Source organism: Octodon degus, unplaced genomic scaffold (assembly GCF_000260255.1).
Source record: "Octodon degus isolate 3935 unplaced genomic scaffold, OctDeg1.0 scaffold00223, whole genome shotgun sequence".
Classification (NCBI taxonomy): Eukaryota; Metazoa; Chordata; class Mammalia; order Rodentia; family Octodontidae; genus Octodon; species Octodon degus.
In genome coordinates this window covers 1,444,983-1,466,549 of record NW_004524799.1, presented here as the reverse complement: position 1 = coordinate 1,466,549, position 21,567 = coordinate 1,444,983, and the positions used below count along the sequence as shown (strand labels likewise).

Below are 21,567 nucleotides of genomic sequence, written 5' to 3'. Positions count from 1 at the left end.
GAAAATTTATTTGGAAACAGTGCTTGTGAGCCTGCAGACGCAGTACCCACTTGGGGTGCAGACAACAAGATTACAGGGCCCTATTTTCTGGGCACTCCCTTTCTGGTGCCAGGCTGTGGGGCCTCCTGCTGCTCCCTGCTCAAGCTCTCTCCTGTCTCCAGAGCAACACCCCTCTCCTGGCTCTCCTTTTCCCCTTTGCTTTGGGTGAATTCTCTCCTCCATTTCAGCTCATCTTCATTCTCTCTAGGAAGCCCGCGCAACTCAGAGTGACCACTGTGCTTTCTGCCATCATCTGAGTGGCATTCTGGCATTTCAAATCCTTATATTCTTCTCTACATGTTCTTTCGCTCTTTGTCATTGTCATCCTGTGACTTTTGCTGCCTGCCCCTGTCGGGCTGTCTGAGGGCCTGGCTCTCACAAAGGGGCAGGGGGTACAAATTTCCTGTTTTCCACCTCTACTGCCGACTTTCTTGCTTGTTTCTTTTTGTTTTTCTGTGTTTGGTTCCTCTTCCTTTTCTAGTTTCTTAAGAAGTCTAATCCTAAATTCTGTTTCAGCCATTGTCTTTTGTATATCTACCTCTTTCCTCTTACATTTTTCTTCTTCTCTTCTTTTTCTTTTTTCCTCCTCCCACAAGCGTTTCTTTTCTAGCTCTCTCCTTCAGTTTTCTCACTTCTCCTCTCCAATTCTCAACAAGTTCTTTTGTCTTTGCCTCTATCTCTACCAGGAGAGTTTCAGGATTGGCACTGGTTCTCTCTCCTTCCACACTGTAAGTTTCCAAAAACTGCTTATACTCTGGATCATCTTTGATGCTCCCTGTCTTGGTGTCTCTCTCCTTCAGCTTCTTCTTGACTGTCTTCTGGAAAAGGGCAAAGTCTACCCCTGCAGGATACTTCAAGCCTTCACTGCCCAGGAAGACATATCCATCAATCTGATCTTTGAACAGAAGGGTGTCATCAGCATTCCTAAAATCAATGTATGCTCTTGAGTAGAGATGAAGACAAGGGCTGAGATCCATGCCAGCAACCGCGAAGTAGTCATGCACCGGCAGTAGGCGCAGCTGCTCCTCTAGCTGCTCCAGGGGCTGGGGGGCAGGACCACGTGGGGCAATGTACGCTAGTCACCTCTGACCACGTGCAGTCACCTCCTCTTTAATATATATTACTAACTGAGATCAGCAATCTGAGAAGACTATAGACTATATGATGCCAACCATATGACATTCTAGGAAAGGCCAAACGATGGAGACAATGAACTGATCGGAGCTTTGGGGAGATGGAAAGCAAGATGAATAGGAGGAGCATAGAGAGTTTGAGGGTGTTAAGATTATTGACTATGATCCATGTTTCTATATCCATAGAATGTAGAGCACCAAGAGTGAACCCCAGCGTAAACTACAGCTCTTGGACATTGATGATATGTTGGTCTAGGTTCACTGATTATTCATCAACTCACGCTGCTGGCACAGTATATCCATAGAGGGGAGGTCCGTATGTGAGAACCCTGTCCTTCCACTCAGTTCTGTTGTGAACCTAAAACTGCTTTACAAGATAAAGTGGAGTCCATTTTAAAATAAAATCACTTGCTCAGAGTCACAGTTACCATATACAAGATGATATAGTATAATTATAACCAGTACTCATAAAACTTTTAAAAGATAAGTATGTATTTATTGAGGATGGACATAATAAATATTTTACTGATGGACGGCACATAAAAAAGTGGGAAGTCACTTCCCTAGTCTGGTCATTCTGTGTTTTAAAAATAGACTCCACTGTGACATTTGAAATCTAAACCATAGCATCACCTACACATTAGGGATTACAATGTCTACCTCAAGGTTTATGTTTAGGATGAAAATGGCATAATGTGTATAAAGTGCCTGGCACAAAACATCAACTAATAAATAAGGAGTTTCTGTTTTTGTTTTATTACTTACCTCTCCTACACCTCAACACAGTAGAGATATATTTGAGGGGTTAAATAGTACAAAAACTCAAGGCAGAAAAGGTGGAGTTCAAAGCCTGACTTTCTGACTGTCAGATTCAGAACTAGAGTGAGATTTCTCAAGTCTTGCTGAAACTCACTTGTGAATTAATCTACATCTTTGTCTAAACAGATATAGGATAGTGAACAGAATTAAGATAATGTATCACAGTACTTCATGCTTGCATCGTACATCTCTTCCTTGATTTCTAACTTCCCTCTTGTGATTTAGGATTTCATAATACCTTTGCTTTCTATTTGTTCAGTTATGGGAATTGAATCTAGGACCTTCACACTGACTTCCAACCCTAGCTTTTCCCTGTTTTTTGTTTTTATTCAATGACTCGCTAAGTCTCTAAATTGCTCAAGCTAGGCTCAAGCTTGCAATCTTGCCTCGGCCTCCCAAAGTAAAGGGTGCCCGCCACCACACCAGACTATGCTTATTATTTTTTATTATGGAAAACTTTAAATAGATACCCAAGAGAATAATTCAGTTAGATTCTATTGCCCAGTGTTCACAGTGGCCAATTTTTCCATTGTGGTTCACCTGCATCCCCAGTCACTGTCCCTTTTCCACATTATGTTGCTGTAAATCACAGACATCAAGTAATCTTCTCTGTAATGTTTCCATCTGCATCTCCAAGTGATGCTCTTCTTTTTTCAAAGAAAAACCATAATGTTATTACCATGTCTTAAAAATTAATAGTTCCTTAAGATCATCAAATAGTACTCAACTTCCCATTTATCTCATAAATGATTTTAATCACTCATTTATTGCAACTCTTATATAAATAAATTCAATGTACTGTGCTTGAATGATTTACCTTTTGCATCTTTTTAATTTTGTAGGTGCCCTCTCTCCTCTCTCTAGTCTCTCTCTCTCTCTCTCTCTCTCTCTCTCTCTCTCTCTCTCAACTTATAAAGACACAGGAATGTTCTTTCTGGAGACTCACTATGGTTTGGATTTTTTAAATGCACCTCCATGGTGTTATCATGTTCTGCCTTATTATTTCCTATAACCTGGTAGTAGGACCTAAAGGTTTGATCCCACTGGGTTTGTTCTTTTTGATAAGACTACTTTGTAAGTAGTGGTGTGTCCTCCCATCAGGAAGAACGTAACATCTGGTTGCCCTTTTGAGATGTAACAAGCTATTGATGATCAGTATCTAGATCCATTAATCCCCTGCTTCAAGGTGATGCTCTTGGCCATTAATAAAGATGGCGCATGAGTGCTCATCTCAAGGTGACTCTTAGTCATTTTCTCATTGCTGAGACAAAATACCCTATTCCTGAAGTTAAAGGAGAAAATGTTTATTTCAGATTACAGTTTACAGACGTTTCAGGCCATAGTCAGCTGGCTCTGAGGCAAGGTCACTTGGCAGAGGGCCACTGCAGAGGGGAAACAGCCCATGGCAGGGTAGGCAGAAAGCAGCAAGCAGCAAAAAATCCTGTTTTCCATCTTTCTCTTTGTGTTCCATTGAGGCTACATGATTGGTGCCACCCACACCAAGGATGGAGTTTCCATTATCCACACTCAGAATTTTGCTAAACCACTTTAGTTATCACACTTAATCCCAGTATAATACACCCTAATCCAACATCACACACCTGCAGTCCAGCCACCTTTCAGAAACCCCACCTATGAGTACATGAGGCTGCGGGGGACAGTTAGTTGCAAGCATAATAGACCCCCAATTGCTCCACTAGTGTCTTGTTGACAAAAGAAAGAGAGAGGGTGAGTTTAAGCGAGACACTTCCATATCCCAGTATCCCTTTGCTTATGACTTTTCAATCTGAATCAATTGGAATAAAACCCTCCAAGTCCAAATGTAAGCCAAATTTAGCTTGCTGCACAATACATTCCCTTGGGCTCTGGAATAAATTGACCATTAAAGACTAAATGTGTGACATGTTCCACACTCGCTGGACCCACTATTTCTATAATTCACTGAAAGGGGATAGTTCATTGTGATAACACAATATTTCCCTTTTCCCCATTCCAGGGCTTCCTAACAGAGTCACTGTTGTGGGGAGAAAACTTCACTATTAGATAGGTCCTTATTTAACATCTTTATGAATGACCTACTATAGATTAAAATACTTTTGATTGAGTGACTACTGAACAGCAAAAAAAGGTTGGGCCATACCCAAAATGAGAGAATGTTAACAATGTGCTATGGTATTATGGGTAGTAAGCTCATTGTATGATGCTCTGGTAACACAGGAATGGGCCAGATCAGTTGCCTCACTGTAAGACATGTAAGAAAGTGACTGGCCTGCCACTTGGAAAAAAAAAGTCTAGACTGAAAAAGCTGTGTGGGGGAATGAGAAAAGGGCTTGTGTAAATATTATATAATAAAAACTGAAGAGGAATGGTCCCAGAGATTACAAAACTGTACATGTCATTTCTGGGGTTTTGGAAAATACAGGACTAAAATTGAAGCAAGATGGACCATTAAATTCTAAGAAGAAAGTAGACACAGAAAAGTCACCGTCATAGCTTTGTAAAGAATTAAACAAACAGAATTTCTCTATTTAAAACAATTGAATAGACAGTGTGTGTGTGTGTGTGTGTGTGTGTGTGTGAGAGAGAGAGAGAGAGAGAGAGAGAGAGAGAGAGAGAGAGAGAGAGAGAGAGATTGCTGTGGACTTTAAAGAGATTTTGAGTTTGTTTTGTTTTGCTTTGTCTTGTTTTTTGGAAGAAAAGATTCATTAGTAAACTGGAAAAGTCCATGTGCTCCAAACCACACAGATTTTGGAAGGGAACAACCTTAAAACTCATACCCAGAGATGCATCAGGAACAGAGTTGTCACCAACTAGCCAGTGGTCTCTTGCCTAGGCCAACCACTTTTCAATTCCATTAATCCTGAAAACTTTGTGAAGTTGTGATTGTTCTCTGTTTTTGTTGTTGTTTACATTTATTTATTTATTTATGTGTGTGTGTGGGGAGTTCAGCCCACCAGGGGGCGGGGCTGGCTGGCATGTGGTGCTGGGGAATTGAATCACTGTCCCTGATTCCTTTGCCAAGCTTGTTCCAAGTAGGTACTTTAGACCACTGAGCCATCTCACCAGCCACTGTTCTCTGTTTTATTAATGAGTAAACTGAGGCTCAGAGAAGCTAAGAGACTTGTCCAAGGTCCTTCTGCCAGTAAGTGTAACAGACTGCTTTTAAATCTTAGGTCTATCCATCCAAGCCTATATGTTGTTCTTCTCAAGACATTTTGAAAGGAGGACAAGGTCATGAGGTTTATAAAGTATTTTCATCTAAATTGTCCACAAGGAGCCAGCAAATAACTTGCACAAAGTTCAACAAATATACAAGGTGCTCTTAACAGCTACATTCTCCCACCCACTGCAAGGTAGTAGGAAGCCGCATGCTGGAATGATGACTTTTAAGGTCAGCTTTGGATCTACTACGTTTTGCCTCTTCAGTGGTGACCTGGGGAAAGAGCAAATCTGCTTAACATCTTTACACAAAATGATACTTTACACATGAGAGAAGCCAGCAAAGATGCTAGCATGGAAGCTGGAGAGTACAGTATCAAAATCCCTTAAGGAAACACCCAGAAACTAAGAGGAAGGAGATCAGCAAAGACAATTGCTTAGATTTAATACATAAAATAAATTCACTGCAATAAGACTCAAGACAACCATGCCCTTATGTGACTAAAACACCTGCAGACTCAGCTCCCAAACATGTTAGCTAAGTAGTTCTGTCATTTAATCAGGGTCCGAGAGAGTATCCCCTTCTGATCTCTACCATTGAAAAATTCCAAAAGGCCACATGAAACACCGCAGCGAGGATGGAAGTGTCTAATTATAAAACCAGTGAAGAAAAGTGAAAAAATTGGAGTTTTACAATAAACAAAAGGAAAAGAAGAATAATTTTAATTATATTTCCTAAGGAAATTACGACTTACTCTTATTGGAGATGATCAACTATTGTCAATTGAAAAAAATTGTCAGGCATACTCTTAATATTAATCCACTGCAATGAAATAATTAGCTCTGTCAGGAAAGGTTTTCTTCTGCTGAACCCAAGTTTGAGATAACTCTTCTTGTCTCTCCCTGGAATTGTGCAAGGAAACAACTCTTTTGAATAACTAATTCTTTAATAATTATTTTAATTATTGTACATTTCTATTTGTTATTAAATGTTCAAAGGAAAACTGAAACAAACTGGTCACTTAGGCTAACTTGGAGAAAAATTCTTGTAGGAGTTAAAAGTAATAAAATAAAATATATTTATATTCTTAACAGGAAGTCCCCGGGGGGTGAGGGGAATCACGTGGCACTAGTGTTGTAGTCAAAGTGTTCTTTCCAGATGTAGGATTGGAAATTTATCCTTTTGGCTGGAGTTGTACTTTGAAGCAACCCAGAACCCAAGAGTGAGGAACTGTAACAACAACCCAGTTTCATAAAACACTTTCCAGTTTACAAATCACTTTACATTCTTTTCCCATTCTATGAGTCTGCAAACTCAGTGAGGAACATGGTATGGGAATTTGGGTTTTCTTCTCTTCTGGAAGATAATGGCTCTCTCTTTTCAAGAAACATTAGTTAAATAACTGAGGGCATTAATAACAGGACACTCAAATGTCTTCTGTGTTACATGTTCTACAGAGAAACATATCTATGGTGGGGAGGGGGGATTCTGAAGGGAATTGGCTCATGCGATTATGGAATCTGAGAAATCCCACCATCTGCCATCTGTAAGACCCAGGAGAGCCAGTTGTGTAGTTCTAGTTTGAGTGCAAAGAGCTGACAGTGTAATTCCCAACTGGAGCATAGGAGAAGGCTGATGTTTCAGCTCAAACAGCCAGGCAGAGCAGGCAAATTTTCTTTTCCTCTATGATTTTCTCCTCTTCGGGCCCCCACCAGATTGAACAATGCACACTCCCAATAGAGCAAACCATCTGCTTTCCTCAGTCTACCAAATCAAATGCTAATTTCATCTAGAAATATCCTCACAGACACACAGAAATCATGTTTAACCAAATATCTGCTCACCCCTTGATCCCATAAAGATGACGGGTAACGTCAACTGTCACATCCTTCCATCTGAGCAAGTTTTCATCTGTGAGAGACCCCAAAAGGGGGCTCCATATTTGTTCCGTCCTAGATTCTACTAAGTAGTGTGATGGTTACACTTAACTGTCAACATGCCTGGATGAAGACTTCTGGAGAGGTGATGGGATCACAGAGGTTTTATGCTTATCGTTGGACTAGTCCGCCGAAGTCCATAGCTGAATGTTCCCTGGTGGAGGGAGGTCACTGGGCACACGTCTCTGGAGGGGTATGTCTCCTATGGTCTGCTTCCCAGCCACCTTGAACTAAGCAGCTCCGCTCCACCATGCACTCCTGCCGTGATGTCGCCTCCTTGGAGCCAGCTGACTGCAACCTCTGGAACCATTAGCCAATGTATACCTTTCCTCCTGTATCTTTTTATTTTTTGATTTTATTGTTTTAATCCTTTTATTTTTTAAAGAGAATACAAAACAGTATTAAAACAAAAATTACAAGGGATACAGAATTTCAATTTACAAAATACTATGAATTTCACCGTATTTGTTGTAGTGCCTAGTGTTGTCCTCAAACTAATTGTTCATATTAACAGATATATGCATGTAAAATTGAAAGAAGAGGGCCGGGGAAAATAGTTCAGTAGAATAAGTGTTTGCCTGGCAAGCTCAAGGGCCTGAGTTCAATCCCCAGTTCCACCAAAAAATAAATGAATAAATAAATAAAAAGAAAAAACAAAAAAAGAAAGAAATGGTCTGGCCAGATAGCTCAGTGGTTTGAAGTGCCTTCTTAGGCAGACTCAGAGACCAGAGTTCAATCCCTGGCATGCTGAGCCGCCCCAACACCAGGGCATGCTGAGACGGCAACTGAGGCTGGGCATGGTCATACACGCCTGTAATCCCAGTACTTGGGAAGCTGAAAACAGGAGGATCACTACAAGTCTGATCTATGTAGTGAGACCCAGTGCAAAATACATAAAAAAGAAAGAAATGTATAAGGAATTAAGAAGAGAAAAGGTTCAAAGAATTAAAAAAAGGAGACAAAACAAATTAAGCATTAACTGCTTCTTTCCAGAGACCAGCAGAAATCCACAAAACAAGATGACCAGATGGTAAAAATGCCTCATACATTATGCATCATTATCTTTTTTAAAAAATGTATTTAGTACAGAGCATACAGAGTCTCACTACATGGATCGAACTCATGGCAATTCTCCTGTTTTAGCCTCCCAAGCACTGGGATTACAGGTGCACGCCACCACGCCCAGTCTCCATTACCACCTCATTGCATTGGGGATTGAACCCTGGTCCCTGTGTCTGCCTAAGCAAGGGCTCTAGTTCACTGAGCTATCTGGCCAGCCCACTGTATCATTATCTTTAAATTGTATATTCAGAGTACAAGACACAGGCATTTAATTTTCCAAACAATATGAGCACAAATCTTTCTTTCCTATAAACTAAGAGAAATTAGGAGTACAAGAGCCTTTACTAATGTATCTAGATAGATAGATAGATAGATAGATAGATAGATAGATAGATAGATAGATAGATAGATAGATATCCCTTCCTTCTTTTTCCTTTCCTCATACAAGTTTCTTTTTCCTTTTGAATGGTTTCTTCTCATTTTATAATATCTATTGTACATTTTGGATCTTATTCTTTCAGCTTCTCACACAAGGGAAAAATGAAATGTTTACACATGCAAGTCTGGCTTATTTCACTTATGAGTACTGTCTTGCTTACTTTTCTTTCTTTGGTGAGACAAAATACTCAATGCCCAAAATTAAGGAAGGAATGTGTCATTTCGCTCATAGTTGGTAAAGGTTTCGGTCCACACTTGGCTGGCTCCAAGGCAGGGTAGCAAGGCACAGGGACAACAATTTATGGTGGTGGAAGACAACAAAAGCAATAAGAACAAGCAGGAGAAGCAGCCAAAAACCAACATGTTTCCTTCCTTTATATTATATGTAGGCTATCCATCCTTGGGTAGGTGTGGTATTCACACCCATGATTCCAGCACTGGACCATGAATCAATCATATATTCTAGAACCCTGCCCCATGACTGCATGAGGCGCTGGGGGTAACATTCAGACACAAATCATAACAAGTATGGTCTTCAGTTGCATCCATTTACCTATAAAAGTCTACAGTTTATCCTTCTTTATGGCTCAGTAGGACTCCATTATATAAAAAGACCACATCTTTTTTATCCATTCCTTGGTTGATGGGCATTTGGGTTGTTTCCAAGATCTGACTATTCCAAATCATGCTGCTATAAACATGATTGCACTGTGGTACAGTGTTTTTAATTCTTTTGGGAAGATTCTCAGAAGGGGAATAGCTGGATCAAATAAGACCTCTAATCCCAGTGTTTTAAGGAATTTCTACACTTATTCCCACCATGCTTACATAAGTCTACACTCTCACCAATAGCAGAAAAGTGTTCCTTTTTCTCCACAGCCTGACCAGCATTTGTTATTGTTTGATTTTTCGATAATAGCCATTTTTTCTGGGGTGAGATGAAATCTGTGTGATTTTAATTTGTATCTCTCTAATGACCAGTGATGTTGAACATTTTTTCATATATTTATTTTCTATTTGTAGTTCTTCATCCAAGTATGTATTCATCTCAGATGCCCATTTGTGGATTGGGTCTTTAAGGGAGGTCTGATTTTTTAAGTTCTTTAGGTGTTCTGGTAGTAATCCTTTTGTTTGTGGAACAGCTGGCAAAGATTTTCCCCCATTGTGGGTTGTCTCTTCCCTCTGTTGGTGGTTTCTCTTGCTGTGCAAACATTTTTTTAATAAGATGAGATCTCAGTTGTTGATTCTTTGTGATAGTTCCTGTGTGACTGGGGTTTTATTCATAAAGTCTTGGCCTACACTAATGTCTTCAAGAGTTTTACTTATTCTATCTTCCAGCAGATTTAATGTTTCTGTTTTAATATTTAGATCTTTGATCCATTTCTAATTTAGCTGAATGCATAGTGAAAGAAAAGAATCCAATTTTATTCTTTGGCATATGCAGAGCCAGTTTTTCTAACACCATGTATTAAAGAGGCTATCTTTCTGCCTGTGAATGTGTATGACACCTTTGTCAAAGATAAGGTGGCTAAGTATGTCTGGAGTTGCTTCTGCATGTTCTAAACTGTTCCCTTGATCTTTGAAACTGTTTTTGTTTTGTTTTGGCAGGACCATGATGTTTTTATCACAGTAACTTTATGGTATAATTTCAAGTCAGGGATTTTTGATGCCCCATTGCCTTTCTTTTGTTGCCCACTATTGCTGTTCTAGGTCTCTTCTGGTTCCAAATGAATTTTAGGAATGTTTTCTCTAATTCTGTGAGATACACTATTGCAAGTTTGATCAGGATTGCATTAAATCTGTATAATAGTTTTGAAAGCATGTCCAGTTTCATTATACTGGTTCTTCATACCAAAGAACAAGAGTTATATTTCCACTTTCTAATATCTGCTTCAATCTCTTTTTTCAGAGTACAGTAGTTTTCTATTTATTTATTTGGTACAAGGTCTCACTATGCAGCTCAGTCTCATAGTGATCCTCCTGTCTCAACCTCCCCAGTGCTCAAATTACAGGCATGCACCACCAACCCCCGTTTTGGGGTCAGCACGGTTTTATGGCAGGCAGCATGGCGCGCAGCACCAGGAATAAAACTCTAGTCCTTATGCTTGCCAGGCAGGTGCATAAACCACTGAGTTGCCTCCCTGGCCCTAGAACACAGTAATTTTCAATGTAGAGGTCTTATATGCTTTTGTTAGATTGATTCTTAAGTTATTCCTTTGGGGAGGATACTACTGTGAAAAGTATTATGCCCTTAATTCTCTCAGTGTGTTTGTTATTCATGTATAGGAATATACCCTTCCTCCTTTAAATTGTGCGTATCTGGTATTTGGTCCCAAAGAGTGAATACTGGCTAGTACAGGTGGTTGCCTCTGGACACTTCACCCAAGGAGGTCTGACTGAAGCCATCTTTAAAGGTTTCATTCAACTAGGAATCAAAGGGAATTTCCAAATCAGGGAAACAGACACAGTGGATTCATTTAGAAACATGCGATCCAAGATGTTTGATGTGATACCACATGACAGGGAGTTTGAGATGGCTCTTAACTCAGACTGACCTAGATTTCAATATAAGCCCTTCCCATACAATCAGGGCAAGTTGTCAATCTTCCAATCTTCCGTTTACTCGTAGATAATACAGGATTAAAATATCTCACTAGGCTCTGCAAGGCTGAACTCAGGCTGGGCAACTTAGAGACTTACATTGACCCTGTCTCAAAATAGAAATTTTTAAAAGGGATGAGAGTGCAATTCAGTAGAGGCCCTGGCTCCAATTCCCAGTAACACACACCTACACATACACACACACACACACACACACACACACACACACACACATTACAAATTACTGATACACATGAGATGGATGCCCCTCACAGTCATCATGTTGAATGAAAGAAACAAGACCCAAAAGCATCACTCCATATGATTTCATTTATAAGTGCTTCCAGACCAACGAAAATGAATCTTTTATCAGAGCAGGATGCTGATTTTCATCTCTTGCTTCTGATTCTATTAGGAATATTTGTATTTGTGAACTCCTATGTAGACTGGATATGTTTGTGTGTGTTTCATCAAATTTATTATAGAAAGTTTTGTTATGTTCAGAACCATAATTTCTTCAACAATACTATAATGAAATGGTCCTAACACTATTTTTTCCCTTTGAGTTTGTGTTACTTTTTTATTACTATCGGAATAAATTATGATCAATATAATTATCAGAACAACAACAACAAAATTAAATAATGATTTTTTAAAAAAAACTTCTAAAAGCCTTGTTCATTTGTATTTCAAATTTATTTTGACAGTCCAACCACAGTGAGCTTGTACTTAATGATTTTCAATATGTATCAATTGAAATTCAAATTGACCCAGCACAGTTTGCAAAAAAACTTGTTCTCTTTCCCTTCCTATAGGGAAAACTTCATTGGAATCAATACCCAGTGTGAGCATAACTGGTTCTGGTGCTTGTGCTTTATCCTTTTCACAATGCTCTGTTCCTGTACATTTTAACAGTGTGTATTGACACAATGTTCTAAGTGTTTCATTTTTATCTGCTTATTTATATTTAATACAGGTATAAATTTAAGAGGCTTTGCTATCCTTACCTCATTGGATTTTCATGTAAATTTGAATATCAGTTTTGTCTGTTTCCATAAGTAATTGTGTTAGCAATTTGCTTGAGAATTTCTTGATGCTGAACATTTTTGGCTAGGACATTACAATGCTTTAGGTTTGAAATGTACGAAGGTGATAAATCTTCAAATTTATTTAGATTTCTTTTTATCTCATAAAGTTCTATACATGTCTAGCAGAAATCCTTCTTGATATCTTTTTTCTTTTATTAATTTTATTGAAAAAGAAATAGCAATAAGACTGTTTCAAAGCAAGTTAGTAGGACAGTCACAATAATTAATAATTGCATATTGTTGTCTTGGAGTAGTTATTTATAGTAAAAGATGTAGACATGATATCTTGCATAAACACTATTAATACAAATCTTTCTTCTCATTGAACTAAGAAAAAGTAGCTGTATATCTATTCTAACTATTTTGAATATACATATATTTTTTCACTAAAAAATGGTCTTTCATTTATAGCCTCCTTTTTGTTTACTTTTGTCAGTGATGGGTATTCCATTGCCATTCAAATATTGTAGGTGCATGATTTCAGCAAAATAATCCAATATAGTCCAGCAGTCCATAATAGTAGTGGGTTATCCGCAGGACTGGCAATGTCAGAAGTTGTTGGCTTGAGCCCTTTATAGCTCAGCATCTTAATATGGCTTTACTTTTTATACCTTGTTTTTATACTTTTCTGCTGGATGGTTAAGACTAAGATAAAGCAAGACCTATATAACAAGAAAAGTAACTTCTGTATGTGACAAGCCCAGTCAAATCCCCTCAGGATTTACCCTGGAACCATGTACAGCACCTTATGGATCTTTTGTCAGTCATCTTGATATCTTTTGTTAGAATTGTCTCTGCATATTTCACATCTTAAAATGTAATAAACAATATCGTTGGTTTTTTCAAAAAAAAAAGCTATTTAATTTATTTTCAAAATTTGCCCTTGATAATGAATTAAGGCAGTGAAGCTAATGAGATCATTGAATTATATTAGTTTTAAGTGCTTAAAGCATCAGTTTTGCAAATATTGAAATAAATAAAAGTATGGTTCAATGGAAAGAAAGGAAGAAAGGAGGAAGGAAGGAAGGAAGGAAGGAAGGAAGGAAGGAAGGAAGGGAGGGAGAGAGAGAGAGAGAGAGAAAGAAAAGAAAGAAAGAAAGAAAGAAAGAAAGAAAGAAAGAAAGAAAGAAAGAAAGAAAGAAAGAAAGAAAGAACATGAATCCTTGAGACTAAGAGTAAAAGTAGTAGTAGATTCTGGGATGGAGGGAGTTAACTGAAACGGGACACAGGGAACTCTCCATTGAGATCCAAATGGCCTGAATTTTTACTGTGGTACACGTCTTACACACTTGTGTGCATCTGTCAAACTTTAACTATACCCTGAAGAGTCTGCAGTTTATTGGGCACTGTATCTCAATAGCAATCTTAAAAAGCAAATATTCCATTGGACTATTGCGAGGAGTCAATGAGATACAATAAGGCAAGTGCCTGGCGGACAACTCCGAAACACTGCAGGTGCTCAAGCAATGACAGGTGTTTTGCCTTTCTTGAAAGTAAATGGCCTCAAGCCAAGTGTGGTGAGGTACACGTGTATTACCAATGTTCTGGGGGACTGATGCAGGACGATTGCAAGTGGGAGCCCAGCGTGAGAAGTTTAGCAAATTAGCAAGAGTTTGTCTCAAATAAACAGAATAAAAATGGGCTGGGAATGCAGCTCTGCGCAAACACCCTGGATCCAATCCCTAGTACAAGGGCTGGGAATTTAGCTCAGTGCTAGAATGCTTGCCCAGCAAGCTGGAAGCCCTGGGTTTGGTCCTTGGCACCAAAAATAAATAAAAATAGAAATAAAAATTAAAAACCTCACCTAAAAAACAACTTCTCCAGCTGTGCTGGCCCCGTCCCCGCCTCCCCGTCCCCCACCCAGGGTGCACTGAGATTGCAATTGAGACTGGGCTTGGTAGCGTGCACCTGTAATCCCAGCTCTTGGAAGGCTATAAAACTGGCAGATGGCCACAAATCCGATCTAGTAGTGAGACCGTGAACACCCTGTAGACCCTTCCCTGAAATACAAAAAAAAAAAAAGGTAAAATAAATGAAATAAAAGACAACTTCAATCAAAAAAGACAAAAACCAAACAAAGCAACCAATCCCTAGTTTAAAAAAAAAAAAAAAAAAACACCTGATTTCAGAAATCTTGATATCTCAATAAGTTTGCATCACTCAGAAACCCAGGAGGGGTCGAGAGCAGGTTTAGGTGGCAGAGCCCATTAGATGCCCCTTCATATCAGTCCGCTAGGCAGGGAAGCTGGTGGCAGGCAAGGGCCCACAGATGCACAGGCCTGGGATGGCCCAGGGCAGGACTGCAGCCTCAGAAGGCCACAGACAGATCCAGCTAGGGTTCGCCACACTCCGGAGGAAGTAGGCCCCAACTGGACCCTGGGAGAGACTGGAACGGAGAGGAGTGAAGGGGCAGGACAGTGACAAGGCTTCTGGAACTCAGTGCCAATGCAGGGCCTGCACGGGAGGTAGGAGAAGCTCTTAGGATTTGCAAAGAAAAGCAGGATAATTCTCAGCACCTGGCCAGAGCATGAGACTGATACTGGAGCAGGGGATAAAAGCGAGCCTGATGAAGCCAATCGGCTTCACTGTAACTCATGTTGCCTGGACTTGCCCTGGATTGAACACTAGAGCAACACTTCTTCAAGGTTAACTTGCATTTTTTAAATGTAGATTTCCATTCAGCAGGTCTAAGATGAGGCCCCAAATTCTGCATTTGTTGGTTTGCTTGCTTGCTTGCTTGCTTGCTTGCTTGCTTGCTTGCTTGCTTGCTTGCTTGCTTTAGGCAAGGTCTCACTATACAGCCCAGGGTGGCCTTGAACTCACTTTGTAGCCCAGGGTGGCCTTGAACTCACAGCAATCCTCCTGCCTCAGCCTCCCAGGGCTGGGATTACAGATGTGTGCTACCATCCCAAATTCTGTATTTTTAACAAGTTCTCAAATATTGTCCATGCTGGTTTTGGCCCACAGATCATACCAGGGTTAGCAGGAGCCTTCCAGAAGATGCACTTTGTGGCAGACTTAGGTGACTGACATGACCCCCTGAATCTCTCCAAGTAAGTGTTTCCTTGGACTTGGAGTTCAGATGGAGAAATAGCACCCCCAACCCATTTCTATCCAGCCCCCCCCCCAACAAAGCACTGCAACTGTGGAAGGCAATATTCTACAAGGCATTCTCAGAACCCCGCTCCTATTTATTCCAGAATGAAAGCACTGCCATAGATGGCGTTACCAGAGATTTATAGCTTTTAATCTTCTCATATAGCGCAACTGCTAAGTACAGTATAATATATGTGACAGGAATTAGTCCAGAATTTATTTAAGACTTTTCCCCCTCAGTTCATATGTCAAAAGATTGCCATTTCCAATTATTTATTACAAGTATGATGTTTTTCAAGGTGGATGCATTACTCTTGTTATCTGCTTTCAATTAGCTGAGAATTTACTATGCTCAGCCAAATGTCCATTCATCAGCAAATTCCACATTCCTAGCAGTCTGATGAACTTCCCAGGGCTCTTCCTTTAGAGTTAGAATAAATGAAGCTGTCTATGTCTGCACTTGCTTGCTTATGGTAGGAAAGAGAACAGGGTTTGGATGGAGAAGAAGAAAGAGGTAGAGGAGGAGGAGGAGGAAGAAGTAGAGAAGGAGGAAGAGTTGGAGAAGGATGAGTTCGTGGAGGGAGGGGGGCTTAAGCAATCAAGAGAGATTAAAGATGGAGAAAATCACCTATTCACAGACCAAAAGCTACTCCACACTAGAACATATTCAGTTTACCAAAACCTAGCAACAGCAATCCTAACACTGAGGCGAAATTGTAAGTTCAGTTCCAGCCTGGACTACATAAGGAAGGCCTGTCTCAACATAACAAAGCAAAACAAACCAACCCAACAGCTGGACAGTGCTCGGGTTTCAGAGAAGGGTTGAAAGAACTGAACTTGGCCCTCATGCCCTGCTAGGGTGGGCATAAAGGGACATGCACAGGCGTGAGCTTTGACAGTGAGGCCTGGTTTGACTGAATCCTGGCTCAGCCACCAAAGGCCAGACCACCTTGGGTAAGCTATCCAATCTCCTTTTGTCTTTTTCCTCAGCAGTGCTGAACACTGAACTCAGGACCTCCTGCACACGAGGTGAGCACTCTGTCATCATTGAGCTACAGCCTCTGCCACTTTTATTGTTTTTATTTTTGGACTGAATCTCATTAAGCTACCCAGACTGGCCTTCAATTTATAATACTCCTGCCTCAGCCTCCCAAGTAGCTGAGGTTACAGGCATGAGCCACCTTGCCTGGCTCCAACCTTCATTTTAAACTTTCTTAAATTTTCTCCTCCAGAAAACCACAGCAATAAAGATTCACTTACAAGCTGGTCACCTCTTGCTATTTGCTGAATGCTGGGCCTAGCGGGGCAGGGGATTGTGCAGTGGATCAAATGTACCTTCGCCTCATTTCCTTGTATTTTCCTTCTTCTATTTCATTCCTTAGTCTTTTTGTTGTATTTTCTTGGGAGATTATTTTCAACTTTACCTTATAAACTTCTATTTAAATTTTTTGTTTGTTTCTTCCTTTCAGCACTATGGATGGATGCCAGGGCTTTGCACAGGTTAGGTGTAATTGTTCAATGTGATTTGTCAACCTGAGTAGATAAAGAAACACCTAGCAGATTAGTGAGCACAGTTCTGGGTGTGCCTATGGATCCCCACCCCTATCCCCACCCTCACTCCCACCCCCTTCATGTAGGAGCAGCCTGAATGAAACAAAAAGGAAAAGGAGGAAGTCTCCTTTTGCTTCCTGGGAGCAGCTCAGGCCCTCCCCCGCTGCCAGCCCTTCAGCCTTCCAGCGCAAACTCTTTGGCTTTCTCACTGGGACTTCCATCTGGCTCTGCATCGAACCCCACACCTTCAAACAGCTTCAACCAGTCAGGCCATTCTGCATTCTCCCACCCCTGATTCCTCAAGTGGTCATTGTAACCCTACTTAGTAAATCCTTTATAGGCTCATACATTTTTATATTAAACCCACTCCTCTAGTGACCCTGGCTGATAGACTAGGCAAGCACTCTACCACTGAGGCATACCCCAGCCATCTGCTAATTTTTTTTTAATCTGCTGCAATTTTTAAGCAGCCAGGCAGGATGGAGCACACCTGGAATCCCAGCATTCTGGAAGGCTGAGACAGGAGGATCACAAGTGCAAACCCAGCCTGGGCAATTTAGCAGGGTCTGTGGACAGAAGCAAAATGCAGACAAACTTTCTGCCAAGTCATAGCATAGCACCTGGGCTCCAGCAACTAATTTGGTCCTTCTTCCCAGCAGAAACCTTCTGAGCCCAGTCTTTACTAGCAGGCTTTCTGTCAGCCTTGCAGCCTTCTGAGCTTCAACCAGAATCTCCCACCAAGTACTGCCTCAGACATTCCAGCTCTCCTTTCTCTGCCGGCGTCTCCAAACCTTTCCTAGTTCTTCTCCTTCCCATAAGCCATTCCCAAAGACTCCTAACCCACACAGTCAGGTACAGTTACAGCAACACCCCACTTCTGTGGTCCCAGATGCTGTCTTAGTTGCTTTTCTCATTGCTGAGACAAAATATCCAACACCTGCAAGTTAGGGGAAGAAAGCTTTATTTAGCTCAGTGTATAGAGGTTGCTGTCTGAGTTGGCTGGCTCCAAGACAGGGTGACACTGCAGAGGGGAGAAACAGTTCATGAAGGGCACCAGGCAGGACGGCAGCAAGGAGCTTGCACAGCTTTTTCCGCCCCTTATGCCTTATTCAAGCTACTGAGGGCGGGGAGCACTCACACCCTAATCCTTGGGCCCTTGCGCCAATCTTTGCACCATGAATTAATCCCAATGTCACACACTCTAGATCCAGCCACTTCTGAAAAAAAAAAAAAGTCCCATTTATGACTGCATGAACCTTTGGGGGGACATCTAAACACACGTCATAACATTCCTTGTAGGGTTGTTGGGAGGATTGGATAACTGTACATATGGTATGCTTAGGGCACCGTTTAACATCCAGGAAGCACTCACTGGCTTCTGGCTCTTCTAGCATTGTTGTCATTATTATTTTATTATTTTATTATTGTTGTCATTATCATTATTATTATTATTACAAGGCAATACATCCAGAAACCAAATTCTCAATACCCCTTCTCATAAAAGCAACCCCAAAGGATGTTCCCGGCTTTGATGCAGCTGTTACCTCCACTTGATCACTTTATTTGTTGGTCCTAGACACTAGGGGACTTATTGAATTTGCCACTCACCACACATCTGCACGTGTCATGCACTGGCATCGGGGACTTATAAAAACTGTCACTTTTAACACAATACATCTTAGGTGCACAAGAATCACCAGGGTGGTTTGATTAACATGCAGCTTCTCAGTGAAAGCCTGAGAGAATGTTTTCTCTCCATGTGACTCTCCTTAGGCACACTCTACATCATCAATCACTTTCCTCTTTGGCCCCATAATCTCCTTGATCAGAAAATTTGGAACACTACTGAGTTACATAACGTTACAGTACAAGTTCACATATGTCCTGAGTCTTAATTGACCTTGGAAGGTTAGGGCCAAAATGTTGGCTTTCCTTGCAGCCCTCCTTTTTCTCTAATTTTGGTTTGCAAACTTAGGTTGTTAACCATGCAGAAGAGAAGCTTATTGTTATTACCTTACAACCTAGACTGTTAAGCTTAACCTCACTATCTGTCTGAATATCAAACATTGAGTTTACACACCTATATTTAAATAATGGAACTTAACAAAAAAAGGGGATACAGATGAATGTCCATTTTGTATCTGTGTATTCAAAGTGGTTAAGATAGATATATAGTTACATTCTCTTAATGAATAGAGGGATTTGTTCTAATACTGTTTGTAAATAAGATATCAAGTCCGCATCTTGTACAGCAATTAACCACTAGGAAGAATGTATGCAATGTGTTAATTATTGAAACTGTCCTACCAATTGGATTTGAAACTGTCTCATTGCTATTTGTTTCTCAATAAAATTATGGAAAATAAATAAATATTTTTTTTTTTAAATGCAGCTTCTCCAGCTCTGTCTTAGCCGGTCTGGAGTAGGGCCCAGAAACGCATTCCTTTAAGAAGCTTCCCCAGGCTGCTGCAGGGCAGGAGTGCTCAGAAAGCCTGTCTCAGCAGGACACCCCCTTCAAGTAAGAGCCGCCCAACCTCAACGGCATCAGTGATCATGCAAGGAAAGGAGTTGTTACTGAATTATTTAACATGGGTGAAAAAAGTTCTTTAACATGGATTATGCAAAGAACGAAGGCTTACAAGCTAGATATATATTTAAACAATATCTTAGCTCTATGTCAAATAATGTTGGGGGTTTTTTTGGTTTTTTTTTTTTTTTGTTTTTTGTATTTTAGGGAAGGGTCTAAAGGGTGTTCAGAGTCTCACTAGTAGATCAGACTTGCAGTGATCCGCCTGTATACAGCCTCCCGAGTGCTGGAATTACAGGCACGCCCCACCATGCCCAGTCTCAATTGCCATCTCAGCTCACCCTGGGGGTGGGGCTGGCAGGGCAGACCCTGGGATTGAGCCCTCAGCCCCTGTGGCTGCTTGCAGGCACTTTAATCTGCTGAGCTATTTGGCCGGCCCTTTCCACCTAGGATTAAAGTACACATTAGCTCAACAGTAGGCCATGAATGAGGCCTGAGATATACTGAGAATTTTGCAAATTGCACTTTGCAAATTTCAAACAAGAGGGTATTTTTAATTCAAGGTGATTATACTTCTTCATAATATAAGACCTGGCCCCAACTCAAATATGAAGACAGTGGCATGTTACCCGGTGTCTACTACAGGCTGGATATTGCCAAGGGTAAGGAAGTAGAACGTTCCATCTCATTTCTCGTGGTTCCTTTCATGCAGATGACTTTCCTGCGGCAGTACAATGGAAAGAAAGATACCAACTTCAGCCTCCAGAAGGCAGGCGAGAGGAAAAAGTGCTTTGCTGAAATCTATAATTCATTGTCCAATTCATGAGAACCTACTGGAATGAAGACTTGGGCTTTTTGATTCCCAGGCCTGTGGTGCTGGCCTTGCCCCCGGGGCGCACTGAGACAGCAATTGAGACTGGGCATGGTGGGGCGCACCTGTAATCCCAGCTCTTGAGAGGCTGTAAACAGGCGGATCACTAAGAGTACAATCTAGGGAACTGCCATCTTCCAGTAATTTGCCAAAATGACTAACACAAAGGGCAAGAGGAGGGGAACCCGGTATATGTTTTCCAGGCCTTTTAGAAAATATGGGGTTGTTCCTTTGGCTACATACATGAGAATCTACAAAAAGGGTGATATTGTAGACATCAAGGGAAGGGGTACTGTGCAAAAAGGAAGGCCTCACAAATGTTACCATGACAAAATGGGAAGAGTCTACAACGTTACCCAGCATGCTGTTGGTTTTGTTGTAAACAAGCAAGTTAAGGGCAAGATACTTGCCAAGAGGATTAATGTGCATATCGAGCATATTAAACACTCAAAAAGTCATGATAGCTTCCTGAAACGTGTCATGGAAAATGATCAGAAAAAGAAGGAAGCTGGCACAGAGCACGCTTGGCACGTGTAAAGACCCCAGGCTCAATTCCCAACACCGCACACACAACAAAAAAAATTTTTTTTTTTTTTGCCTGTGGTACCAGGGATTGAACTCAGGACCCTTGTGCTTGCCAGGCAAGCGCTTATTCTACTGAGCTAGCTTCCTGGCCCTTAAATTTGTTTTTTAAAGCAATACATAAGACATAAAAATTATACACATTAATTGTGTGCTATGTGATTTTTTGATAAATGTATATATTGAGTAATGTTTAAACCAGGTTAAATACTTGTCTTCTCAAATACAAAATTCTTCGGTGAAAATGTTCAAAATAATTTCTTACAGCTTTTTTGGAATACACGTTATTTTATTATTACCTATTCACCACTTTGTGCTAGCCAGAATTTTTCCTACTAGGTAGCTGATTTTTTACACATAGATATGTGTCAAAATATAACATGGCATCTCATGAATATGTACAACTTTTATGTTTTATGTATAATTTATAAATAAATTTGTTATCCAAAGGAAAAAAAAAGAAGTAAAGCCATGCTGTTATGTTGAGCTGTAGGGGACTCAGGTCAACAATTTCTGACATTGCCAGTGAAGCGGAAGACCCAATACTATTATGGACTACTGGACTCTTTCAGAATATTTTGCTGAGTTTACATACCTGTAATATTTAAATGATGGAACTTAACAAAAAAAGGGGATACAGATGAATGTCCATTTTGTATCTGT

At 40.5% G+C, this 21,567-nt stretch overlaps 1 pseudogene; it reads right to left on the bottom strand.

The window, feature by feature from the left end:
* Positions 1-223: 223 nt before the first annotated feature.
* Positions 224-21,567, bottom strand: part of LOC101561232 — a 58,089-nt pseudogene continuing 36,745 nt past the window's right edge.